The 13,715-nt window shown below is 36.9% G+C and overlaps 1 protein-coding gene across 1 annotated transcript in view; it reads left to right on the top strand.

Moving 5' to 3' along the window:
• Window positions 1-13,715, top strand: part of NDUFAF2 (NADH:ubiquinone oxidoreductase complex assembly factor 2) — a 169,774-nt gene that overhangs the window by 26,725 nt on the left and 129,334 nt on the right. The gene's annotated exons all lie outside the window — the stretch shown is intronic.

Genomic DNA, 13,715 nt, shown 5'->3' with positions numbered 1-13,715 from the left:
CCTAGGTTTCTTTGAAATGTCTGTACTTTTAATAAATACCTCTGACACAACCTGTTTCTTTTCTAGACTTCTGAAAGAGATTATATGAAGATATTGTAATTTACATTACAGTAATGGCTGCCATTTACTTTTCTGTCCTGTAAAATATTTTTGCCATCATAGCCCTTTTGAGGTAACATAGTGAGCTGTTTATATTATTTATCCTTTGTGGCTGTGGTCACTTACTTTTTGTGTACTTGTTTTTATTTCTCTCTTTTCTCATGCTCTTGGCTTGCAGATACTCCTTTTATCTTCCTATATTTCACGTAGCTTTCTTTTTTTCCTTTAACATTTAAAAAACTTGTTGTTGTTCAATTAAGGTTGCCCTCCCTTTTTCCCCATTGCTCACCCCAACCCCATCCCCCACAACTCCCCCGGTCAATCACCCCCACCGTCGGTACCCATGAGTCCTCTATTGGTGTTCCTTTGCTTGCCCCTTTTCCTTATTTCCCCCATTGTCTGCCCCCCACTCCTGGGCACTGTCAGCTTGTTCTTTACTTCCAAGTGTCCGGTTCTATTTTGCTTGTGTATCTTTCTATAGCAAACATGATTTCCTGTGGATAAATCAGTAAGAGTACTATTTTCCAATGATATATTATGCTACCAATTTAAAGGATAATAGTTTTAACTGAAATAGATGTTTTCTTATGGTGCAAAGTCTTTGATATAAAGGATAACCAACTGTACACTACTGAATATGTGGATTATTTAAAAAGCTGTGATTGTGAAATCCAGTAGAATATCATTAGAGAGTGAAAGATCACTCTCGAGGGCATTAAACATTAGACCTGAAGGATTCCAGACCTCAGATATTTTTTAGTTGTAGTAATATGAAACTATACTCATATATTTTGGTATACTTTATGGGAGGTTAAGAAAATTTGAATCTAGTATTTGAGGTCTCTGGGATCTCATGATCCAAGAAATGCCCTTGTTGAGCTTTTATCAATGTCTCAGCTTCCCTGAGAATGCTTTAATTCGTCACTGCCCCATGGACAGTTTACTTGGGGAAATGTAACTAGATGGCATTTATGGGGTTATAATTTATTACAATTCCAGGACTATAGATGTTTATGTTTTTAAAAGCATTTTAAACCTCTTTCCTTAATCAGCTAACAGGAAAAGAAAGGAAGGGAGGGAATAGGTGGAAAGGAAGGGAAAAAGTGAGCTTTCTGCTGGGGGGAGAAACAAGCTTTGAATTTTGAAAGCAAAGCATTTTTTTAAATGGAGAAAGATGGGGAGTAGGATTGAGAAAGTATTCTAGGAAAAAGGAATGGCACGAAATGGTTCTGCACCTACAGATACACACACACTGTTTTTGTTATTCTAGTACCTAAGAACTTACACTATGAAATCTAAAATGTTACTTTATTCAGTAAGTATGTAGTGATAGCATATTTTATACACAGCAATGTACTAGGGGATATGGAAGATAAAAAATTAGTCAGAGCCAACCCTGACTTCACAAGCTGCATGACATAACTGACACACTCTAAGACTACCCAGCCAGTCAGACCTGGATTTGAATGCTAGTTAAACCACTCAGTGATCTTTTGATTTACTCATGAATATTTATGGAGCACCTACTATGTGTCAGGTATTCTGAGTGCTAAAATACTGTGGTAAACTAGATATTAAAGGTACATGTTCTCATGACATTTCAATTTTTCTCCAGCTTTATTGAGATTTAATTGAAGTATAACATTGTGTAAGTTTAAGTGCACAAATAATTATTTGATGAGTTTATACTGGGAAACGATTACCACAGTAAGATTAGTCAGCACCTCCATCAATTCACGTAATTGCTTTATTTCATGTTGTTGTGTGACCATTTGAGGTCTACTCTCAGCAATTTTCAACAGTATAATACAGTATTGTTAACTATAGTCACCATGCACTACATTATATTCCCAGACTTTATTTACAACTAGAAATTTGCACCCTTTGACCAACATCTCCTCATTTCCTCCTTCCCCCACTCCCTGGCAAACACAGTTCTACTCTTATTATTGTGAGTTCAGCTCTTTCACATTCCACAGGTAAGTGAGACTATGCAGTATTTGTCTTTCACTATATCACTTAGTCCATCTGTGTTGTGACTGGCAAGATCTCCTTCTTTCTCGCGGCTGGATAATATTCCATTGATTATATATATTATATTATATATATTTATATTACATCTTCTTTATCCATTTGTCCATCAACACTTAGGTTATTTCCATATTTTGGCTAATATGAAGAATGTCTCAATGAACATGGGAGTACGGATAGTTCTTTGAGATACTGATTTCATTTCCTTAGGCTATATACCCAGGGATGGGATTGTTGGATCTATTTTTAATTTTTTGAGGAACCTCCATAGTGTTTTTCATAGTGGCTGTATCAATTTATCTTTCTACCAACAGTGCACAAAAGTTCCCTTTGCTCCTCATCCTTATCAACATTTCTTTCTTTCTTTTTTTGATAGTAGCCACTGTAACAGATGTGAGGTGCCATGACATTCCAATTTTAGAAGAGGGAGACAAACAATAAACAAATATTAACGGTATTCTGTTAGATAATTTGAAGTGCTATGAAGAAATAAACTGGAATATGTGATGAACAAGGTAGGGACATGGACATATGAATTTTTTTATTGAATGATTAGAAATGGCCCTAAGGCAGGATGGTTTTCTGTCCCTAAGACAGAAATAAGGCTTACAGCTGGACTCTAGCAAGCAAAGAGAATAATATGAAATGAGATCATAGGTAGTCTGAGGCCAGATCAAAGAGGGCTCATTGATTATGGTAATGAGTTTGTTTTTTATTCTAAATATTTGGAAGCTATTGAAAGATTTTAAGCATGTCTTCCTGCTTAAAATACTATTATATTGTATGAATTTCCTTTTAACCTTTTAATTTCTTAGAAATAGCCTTTTGGTTTTGTTTTGTAAAATTTGATGCCCAAAGTGGAAGAAGAGAATGCATTATCCCATTTGACTGTTTTGTTTAATCTAGAAAACAAAGAATACAAAGTAAAATAGATATTGGCTGGTAATCTCAGTGTTGATAATGTCTTCCCTACTAGAATGTGTTCCTTGAAGATAGATGCTATGTCCTATTAATTTTTATGTCCCCAGCACCTTAGCATGGTAACTGGCATTTCTATGGGTGAATAATGTTATGCTTATAGAAGAACACTTAGGGTTTCAGTGATCCGATACTACCAGTCATGGAGAGAGACATGCAAAGAGCTGCTTCAGACCAAAAACATACACAAAAGAAGTTAAAGCTTTTCTGAGATACAGTGAGTTACCCATAACATTGAACCCAAAATAGTCCAGTCAAGTCCTTAGGCCAGTCTCATTCCAGACACTGGAATACTGATCTTCTATGGCTATAAAATGTCCATCACTTTTATATGACTTTGATATTTATTCTTTTAATTAGAAAGATTATTCCTTGGGATGTGTTTGAAGAATGTACTGGAACATGGGTATTACAATTTAGTTCATATTGTAGTAGAAACATAGCCTTTTATTTACTTAAATTCAGTGATCATTTTGGTCAAAGCATTTGACTCACCGAACCTTCCAAAAATACTGATAACACTAAGTCTCAAGTTTTGAAATCATGCACTAGAAGGAAGCTGTCAATCAGTGTTTAGTTCCCAAGGAACTAATGTTCACATTTCTCAAAGCTTGATAACTGTATTACTAAAAATCTTCTTTGTATGAAAGACTAATAAGTATGTATATACAAATAGCAAAGTATTTCTATTTAATAACATCTAAAATTTGTTTGGTGCTTTATAGCTTTTAAAATACTTCATTTATACCTTATTCCTGTAGATGTTTAAAATGATCTCTCAAGATTACAGAAAAAATGCTTAAATTATCTAAGCCTCGGTTTCATTACCTATAAAATGAGAATGATTCCACTTGAAGTGTTGTGAGTAGTGAGTTTGTAGACTCGGTATGTAATAAGCAATCAGTAAATGGTAACCAGTATTACTATCATTACTTTCACCATTGTATTCATCAAACATGTAAGGCACATATTGGCTAGTTGGCTTAGCTAGTAAGTGACCCATCAGGAGGCAAATGTAAGTCCTTCTCACTCCAAAGCTCATGTGTATCTCTTTCTACTGTTACCTTTTTGATAGCCACAGATTATATGAAACTCTGTAGAGAAAATAGCATTGAATAGGGCCTTGAAAAATGGGTTGCATTTGTAGCACACAAGGCTTTTTTAAACTGCCTGCCTTCTTTCTCCTACCAGTTTTTTCTGAATAAATAATGTTTCTTTCATTTCAGATTCATTTATGCTGTTTGTGTCTTTCTACATTATCATTTCTAGGTGTCATGTATATTTTTTACTGTGGTCTTTACTACTAATCCATGTTTATTATCATTATCATCATGGTTTACATCAATTCCCTACATGTTGTTACCCACCTTTAGCAGTGCTTTCAAATTATGGAGTATTTCTAGGTGTTACAAGATGAAAGTATTCTGAAGCCAATAAATTTGGGAAACAATTTGTTCAGCAGAGTTACATAGACTACCTAACAAAATGGAGAAAACTTCTTGGAGCTTTTTGTTTGCTGTTGTGCACCAGGAATCTTGAAGAGGGAAGGTGGGTCTATAATGGGCAGGATAGAGTATTCCCTAAACCCAGGACACCTTGGTTCAATTAGTTTGGGACTGGCAGCACTGGAGCACTGAGACTGCAGGCACCATCTGTTGTTCAGTGCTAGTGAGGGAGGTGGTGCCAATTGTAGCAGCTAGGGCTACGTTTCCACTGCACTAGTTCTGTGGCATCATTTTTAGTACATAGTTTCTGGGCCTTATTTCTTCAGCCTCCCAACAATTCTGTGAACTATCTAACATTTTCTTTTTGTTTTAGGATAAGCAACGGTTGCTATTCCATGTAGTTAAAATCCTCTACTGATATAGTCATGATTGATATAGCAGAATGTAAATGCTGTGAGGGTTGTCTTCTCATCAGTATATCCCCACAGTGCCTAACACCTTACTATATATCCTAGTTCAATGCCTGGCACAATAAATAAGCATCCAGTTCTTTTTTTTTAATAAATGAGGAATCCATGCCACTGATCTCAACTTTCTTACCTACCCCAGCAATTTCACTTTAGCTCCAATAATTAATCGCAGGTGCTCTTGCTAAGATCACTACTTGATATTCTACTTTCCAAGTCTAGTGGATACTTTTTGCTCTAACTTGATTAACTTTTTTGAAGCTTTAATTACACTGTTTCTTCCTGATTGTCATTTTACCATTCTATTTTCTTTCAGGTTCTGAAGCTATTCCTCATCTGCCAGCTCTTATATCTTAGTGTTCCCCTAAAACTTTTAAAATAGATTTTTAAATTTATTTTTAGAGAAGGGTAGGGAGGAGACAGAGAGAGAGAGAAATGTCAATGTGTGGTTGACTCTGCAGTGGGGACCCAGTAGGCAGTGGGGACCCAGGCCCACAACCCAGGCATGTGCCCTGATTGGGAATCGAATAGACAACACATGGTTCGTAGACCAGTGCTCAATCCACTGAGCAACACCAGCCACAGCCAGAATTTTTATTCTCGTCACCCACTGTTACAACCTCAGAATCTATATATGACCATGACTCTTAAATGTTATTGTCTACCCAGGCCTCTCTCTTGAGCTTCAAACCACTATATCCAAGTGACTATTCAATAGATATCTTGAGAGATCTGGATATCCCACAACCTTTGAGACTCACCATGTCCTACATGTCTAAAATTAAACAAATTTTGTTGTCCCTCCTCTGCAGACAGATATTGTAACTATTATCTAAATCATTCGCTAACTTAATTCTCAGAAAATTTACTGGAATTGTTTTCTTTTTTTTTCTTTTTTTATATATGTTTTATTGATTATACCATTACAGTTGTTCTATTCCCCCCCTTCATTCCCCTCCACCCGCATACTCCCTCCCCCACCATTCTCCCCCCCTTAGTTTATAACCACGTGTCTCAAGTTCTTTGGATTCTATATTTCCCCCACTATTCTCGCCCTCCCCCCTATCTATTTTCTACCTACCATCTATGCTATTTTCTGTACCTTCTCCCCCCTTCTCCTCCTCCCACTCCCCTGTTGCTAACCCTCCATGTGTTCTTCATTTCTATGGTTCCACTCCTGATCTAGCTGTCCTCTTGGTTTGCTTTTGTTTTAGGTGTGGTTGTTAATAACTGTGTGTTTGCTGTCCTTTCACTGTTCATATTTTTCATCTTCTTTTTCTTATATAAGTCCCTTTAGCATTTCATATAATAAGGGCTTGGTGATGATGAACTCCTTGAACTTGACCTTATCTGAGAAGCACTTTATCTGTCCTTCCATTCTAAATGCAAGTTTTGCTGAATAAAGCAATCTTGGCTATAGGTCTTTGGATTTCATGACTTGGAATACTTCTTTCCAGCCCCTTCTTGCCTGTAAGCTCTCTTTTGAGAAATCCGCTGACAGTCTGATGGGTACTCCTTTGTAGGTGACTGTCCCCTTATCCCTGATGCTTCTAGGATTCTCTCCTTCATTTTGGTCTTGGCTAGTGTAATTATGATGTGCCTTGGTGTGTTCCTTCTTGGGTCCAACTTCTTTGGCACTCTCTGAGCTTCCTGGATTTCCTGGAAGTCTATTTCCTTTGCCAGACTGGGGAAGTTCTCCTTTATTATTTGTTCCAATAAGTTTTCCACTCGTGGCTGTTTCTTTCCCCCTACTGGTACCCCTATAATTCGGATGTTGGAATGTTTAAAGATGTCCTGGAGGTTCTTAAGCCTCTCCTCATTTTTTGAATTCTCATTTCTTCATTCCTTTCTGGTGGGATGTTTTGTTCTTTCTTCTGGTCCATTCCATTGATTTGAGTCCCCGTTTCCTTTCCATCGCTATTGGTTTCCTGTGCATCTCCCTTCATTTCAATTAGTTTAGCCTTTATATGTTCCTCTAATTTATGACTATAATTTACCAGTTCTGTGAGCATCCTGATAAATAGTGTCTTGAATTGTGCTTCTGAGAGGCTGGCATTTTCTCGGTCGCTTAGAGTTATTGGCTCTGGGACTTTGAGTTCTTCTTGCGCCATCTTTCGGGTTGTTTGTGCCTGTTCCATAGCAGGATCAGAGCCCTAAAGTGTTCACTAGAACAGGGCAACTCAGTCGCTGGGTTGTGACGCTGTATGTGGGAGCGGGGTCAAAGAGGGACTATGGCGTTCTGTCCGCCACCTGCCGCCACGGCCCTCACCGGTGCCGCAGTTGCTGCTGTCACCAGGCCCACGCGTTTCGTCCCACTGCACGCAAGTGTGCCACCGCCATCAGCCCTCGCCCCCTGGGGCCTGCGTGGTCTGTCTCACTGTGCGCGAATATGCGCCCGCGGTCTCCCCCGCACCCCAACTGGTTCCCGTCTGCCTGCGCGCCTGGGTTGGGGGCAGTGTCCTGCCCGACCCTGCTCGCTGCTGGCTCTGCCCCTCTTACCGTCCCGTTGAACGGTTAGATGTAGTCGGACTTCTATATAATTCAATTTTCTGTCCTTTGGTTGTGTCTTTGTTTCTCCAAACCTTTGTTGTATTCAGACTTGGTTGTGGGAGAAGACACAGTGTTTCCACCTATGCCTCCATCTTGGCGGAAGTCCTGGAATTGTTGATATGCATATGTAAATTCATTTAAAATTTATTTCAGATACGTTTTCTTTCTTTAGTACTTTGTATTTTTTCTAGTAATATACAATTAAGGCTGTTTATAACTTCCAAAATTCTGTTTAGTAGTAGGATTTTACTTTTGAATGTATACATGAATAATGATATATATTAGTATTGCACATTGAATGGACCTAAGTTGTATGATATATTGGCATTTATCTACATCTGTCTACTTTAAGGAATCATTTAAATTACATTTTAAACAACTTTAATTTATCATTTTTACTTAATAGAATTCATAATTTTTTCAAAGTAGAATGAGTGTCTTAGTTTTCAGAAAATTGTGATATAAAACATGCAAAGAGACATTGAAATTAAGAACAAACTGAGAGTAACCAAAGAGGAGGCGGGGTCACTTAAAGGGGCGAGAGGGGGAAGGGTTTTCAGGAACAACTATAAAGGACACATGGGCGAAACCAAAGCGGGGTAGGGTCAAGGGTAGGAGTGAGGATGGCTGGTATCGGGCGGGGGAGGGATGTTGATTGGTGGGGAGGAAATGGAGACAGCAATTTTTAAAAGTTTAAAAAATAAAAAAAGCATACAAAGAAATAGGACATAATAATTGAAAAGATAATCAAAGTAAGTCACATTTATTTCTGGGTAGTAAACCCAGAGAGAGTCCTGAACAGAGTAAGATGGTGTTTCCAATAAGAAAAGAAAATCAACAGATTATCTGATATAGTTGAATGTATTTAGAGGAGATTTTTAGTTCTGCAAGGAATTTACAAAAAATTCAGTATTGGGGCATAGAAAACAAAAGGAGAAATGGCAAATTAAGCCCAAACTTGAGGAAATAAAATAAATTGTACAATAAAAAGTAAGTCCAAGGCAAAAAAATTTACCTATAATTTCACTTACTCACTTTGACTTTTTCAATTGTTTTGAAAATTATAAGAATAACTTGTTTTAACTAAATTTATATCTTGCCTGAACTCTAAGTAGCAGTCATGTAAATAATATGACAGGACAACTTCAGTTAAAAATGTCTTCAACAGTTTGGTTATCTTGTAAGGTATTGGCAAATTATTAAACCACATAAAGTGGTCATTAGTATTACAAACATTTAAACAGAGAAGATGAGAAAATCATTGAAATTTTCAAGGTAACGTTTTATAGTTAATCAAGCCCCGGAAACAGCTGATGCATAAAGATGTGGTAGTGCAGTTCTGTTCATTTAAAACCCTTACGCTTAATTAGATTTTTTTCAAACACTTAATTTATGAAGAACAGTAGTTTCTTTTGGATTTTAATTTTGTTTAATGTCTTTTGTTCAAAGGTACATAAAAAGAAATTTTTCCCTTTATAATAATTTCTTTCAACTCTCTTAAAATAGTGTTTATATATTGTAGATATATTGATATAATGCTCTATATCTTATATACTTGAATTATAATAAAGCTTGTGGATTTACTTCTAATTAGTTATCCTTTTATATTAGATATCTGCGTGAATGTTTGAAGATTCTGAATAAAGCCAGTTTTTAAATTCATTGCTGTGAATCATATGACATTGTCTGTACTTATGTAGCCATAAATTCTATGCGCTGTTGCTAGTGCATCACTGGGGCCTATGCAAGATATCTTTGGTCCTGATTGTTCCCAAGTTTATCTCTTCTCTTTGTAGAGTTAAGAATTCCTGAGAGTAAAATTTAATATTCAAAGGACAGTTTAGAGAAAACAAAGCTAGAAATTTGAAAATGTACTGAGAAGTTTCTGTGACATTTGTAATTTATGCAATATATATAATGTATGTTATGTACAAATCATTATTATAGGCATTCTAACTGCTTTATACATCTGACCTTGGGACATTTCCTACTGGAGACTGTTAAATTTGATTGTAGGACAATTTTCAATTTTTTATTTTGCCATAATTGTTTTTCTTATTGAGGCTATTTGGGAAATGCCAGAGCTGATAAACTTCCTATTATTGTTAATTACCCATGTAAAAGACCTTGAGTTTTACAAGTTTTAGGATAATGTTAAATTCTGACCATCTACAGGAAGGACTTCTTTTGTGTGTGTTTAATATTTAGAGTGCAGATTTTTTGTTTCTCCTCAAGTTTCTTGTTTATTACTCATTGATACCAAATTGAGGTAAAAGAACTATCACAAACAAGGTAGAATTTAGAACATTTTCTGACTTTGTTCTGAAATACTTAGGTATGAACTCCTATTAAGTGTGAAAGTATGCAACTACTAACAGTAGAATTAAAATCTTTTGCTGAGTGACTAAACCTATATTTATCTGATATGCTATTTAAATTACTTAAAATGTTACTTAATAAATACTACACCCAAATTCTTTTATTTCCATATTTAATGGGAAAGTCACGGAAGCAAGATGATTGTTTAAATATTTTTTGGCATTCTACAGTACTCACAAATCTTTCCACATTACTGCATAAAAAATGTATGTGTCAGAAATCAATCAGTGCTATAAAGTTCCAAGTTTCTATTTAGAGGATTATTTAAAATCTGAAGGAAATAGGCCCTGGCCAGGTAGCTTATCTGGTTAGAGCATCATCCTGATATACTAAGGTGGCAGGTTCGATTCCTGGTCAAGGCACGTATAAGAAGCAATCAGTGACTGCATAAGTAAGTGGAACAATAAATCAACCTCTCTCTCTCTGTGCCTTCCTCTCTCTCTAAAAATCAATCAATAAATTTAAAAAAATCTGAAGGAAATAGGTTAGACAACAACAATAATTATAAATTATATTTCAGTTAAATACATTGCTAACAGTTTTTTTAAAAATGATTCATACAGAGGTAGAAATTATTCATCTTTGGGTTTCACCAAGTAACCCTTTTTACATTAAAGCAGAAAAAGACAAAAGGCAGCAGCAGTAGGAAGTGGGATGCTATGTAAGCTGGAGAGGCAAAAGAGTGAAATTACGAGATTGTATGTTGGGAGAAATAGTATTAATTGTAACAAAATCTTGTATGATTGCTGTAGTTGCATGCATATTGAAATTTTAATAATGACATTTCTGGTAGGTGGCAGGCAAGTAGCATGAAAGCTGGTAGGCAAATAACTGCGCGGTGGGAAAACTATGGATTAACTGTCAGAGGGGAATGTGAAGCTTTGTTCTATTTTGACTCATTTTGCATTCTACCACACTAATATATTCTGTCTTAAAGTGGTGTATTTCTTAAGGTGGAGATAAATGCAGGAGCAGTTACCATGGTTTCCCCTGTTATCATCGTAGGAATTGCTGGGACAATTCTCTCCCCAAAGCCAGAGGACCCCAGATCAGATGTTACCAATACTTTGTTTCATAATCATCTAAATGTCACCTAAAGTGGCTGAAGCTTGTAATTTTAGATATGAACCTGATTTATTTATAATAAGGGAGCTTGAGTTCAGGGGCCAGTGCTGTGTTGAAAAGCTAAAGAGTGACATTAGCTCTAAGGCTTCTGTTTTTTAAAGGAGTGGTTGGTTGCTTGTGCATAGTCACTGTACGTACTTCTGATGTATCTGAGATGTCTGGCCCCTGTGTCTGACTACCCTTGACAGGAGTCAGGACTGTCCTGAGGAAAGTACTTATTTTCTCCTCTCTGCCCTTCTTTTGTAGCCTGGGAATTCATTGCCTCAAATAAGCTTCTTCTTTTCTCTCTTTTTCTCTCTTCCTCTTTTATTCCTACTCTAATAAGTTTTCATAAGAATCAATTCTATCTTAATAAAATTATTTTGAAATAGCACAAATTCATATTAATGTTATGTTGATGGTGTGTATTAGGTCAAAATAAAAACCTCATACCCACAATGTTTAAGCATGGGAGTCCTTTCTATGTAAACTTATCATCTCAATTAAAAATTTTGGGGACTTTCAGCCAAGATGGAGGCATAGGTGGAAATACTATACCTCCTTGCACAACCAAATTTGAGGACAACAAAGTTTTAGTAACAAAAACACAACCAAAACACAGAAAATTGAACAGTACGAAAGTCCGACAACAACGAACCATTCATCCAGACCAGTAAGAGGGGTGGAGTAGGTGGCGGCGGGTGGAGAGGGTTACCAGCAGGAGGAGGCGGTGATTGGCAACCCTGGCAGGTGGAGGACGAAAACCCAGTAAGTCTCGCAGGGCGGCTGGCTGACCGTGGACACACATTTGTGTGCAGAGAAACCAGGCAGGTTTAAAAAGTCAGTGAGACAGACCACACAACCCAGGGGTAAAGAAAGCCTAAAAGCACCAATTGGAAAAACTTTTAGGGGTTGAGTGTCGGGAGAGGCTTAACCTCACAGGAGAGTTCGTTGGGAAGATTCACAGGGTCCTAGAAGGTACACAAGGCTTCAAAAAAAATGAGGAGAGGCTTAGGAACCTCCAGGACATCTTTAAACATTCTAACCTCTGAATTATAGGGGTACCAGAAGGGGAAGAACAAGTGAAAAACTTATTTGAACAAATAATAAAGGAAAATTTCCCCAATCTGGCAAAGGAAATAGACTTCCAGGGAGTCCACGAAGCTCAGAGAGTCCCAAAGAAGGTGGACCTAAGAAGGAACACACGAAGGCACATCATAATTACATGACCCAAGATTAAAATGCAGGAGAGAATCCTAGGAGCAGCAAGAGATAAGGGGACAGTCACCTACAAAGGAGTTCCCATCAGACTGTCAGCTGACTTCTCAAAAGAGACCTTATAGGCAAGAAGGGGCTGGAAAGAAGTATCCCAAGTCATGAAATCCAAAGACCTAGAACCAAGATTGCTCTATCCAGCAAAGCTTTCATTTAGAATGGAAGGACAGATAAAGCACTTCTCAGATAAGGTTCAAGGAGTTCATCATCACCAAGCCCTTATTATATGAAATGTTAGAGGCACTTACCTAAGAAAAAGAAGATAAAAATGAACAGTGAAAGGACAGCAAACTCACAGTTATTAACAACCACAGCTAAAACAAAAGCAATCTAAGAGGACAGCTAGATCAGGAGTGGAACCATAGAAATGGAGATTACATGGTGAGTTAGCAACAGGGGAGTGGGAGGAGGAGTAGGAGTGAGAAGGTACAGAGAATAAGTAGCATAGACAGTAGGTAGAAAATAGGGGGGAGGACAAGAATAATATCAGAAATGTAAAAGCTAAAGAACTTGTGACACATGGACATGAACTAAAGGGGGAATGGGGAGGGGGTGTGCAGGGTGGAGGGTAATGAAGGGGGAAATAGGACAACTGTAATAACATAATCAATAAAATATATTTTTAAAAAATCCTTGTAGAAACTTTGAACTTAAATATAATCAGATAGATTATTGATTTGGGTTTTCTTTGGGTATACTGGTAGTTTGTTATGCATTGACTTTTGCTAAATCAGATAACTGAAAAAATTTTTGGACATACATGAGGTGTGATTTTATGTGCAGTTTCAGGAACACCAATAGGTTTTTCAGAGGTATATTGGAGCCAGCTACCACTGACTTATGAGAGCTGATGGTGAACTTTTCGGGAATTTTGTGTGCTGGATATTCAATACAGACATTATTAAAAATTAACTTATATAATATTAAAAATTAAGTTATATTAAAAATAAACACTCGAAATTCAGTCCTTCCTAATTAATTGTGTACATTTTATTATCTAGACTTTTGAGGTTTTGCCTATTGTATATATATGTGGTAGAAATACTATATAATGGTGGGCTACTGTGCATCTATCTCTTCCTAACTCCATGTTCAATAACATGTTAGTAACTTGAACTTGGCCATCAGTGGAGTATTTATACTATATTAATTGGTAAATGCTACAAATCAGGGCTTGATATATTATTTTGTTGACTGTCTACTTCTTTTTTGAGATTTTATTTATTTTTAGAGGGGGAACAGAGAGAAAAAGTGAGAGAGAGAAATGTCAATGTGTGGTTGCCTCTTGAGTGCCCCACACTGGGAACCTGGCCTGAAACCCAGGAATGTGCCCTGGCTGGGAATCAGACCAGTGACACTTTGGTTTCTAGTCCAGTGCTCAGTCCAC

Source organism: Sturnira hondurensis, unplaced genomic scaffold, assembly GCF_014824575.4.
Source record: "Sturnira hondurensis isolate 20B ecotype Veracruz unplaced genomic scaffold, ASM1482457v3 Scaffold0014384, whole genome shotgun sequence".
NCBI lineage: Eukaryota > Metazoa > Chordata > Mammalia > Chiroptera > Phyllostomidae > Sturnira > Sturnira hondurensis.
Note: the sequence above shows the minus strand (reverse complement) of the source record. Positions and strands in the feature narration are given on the sequence as shown.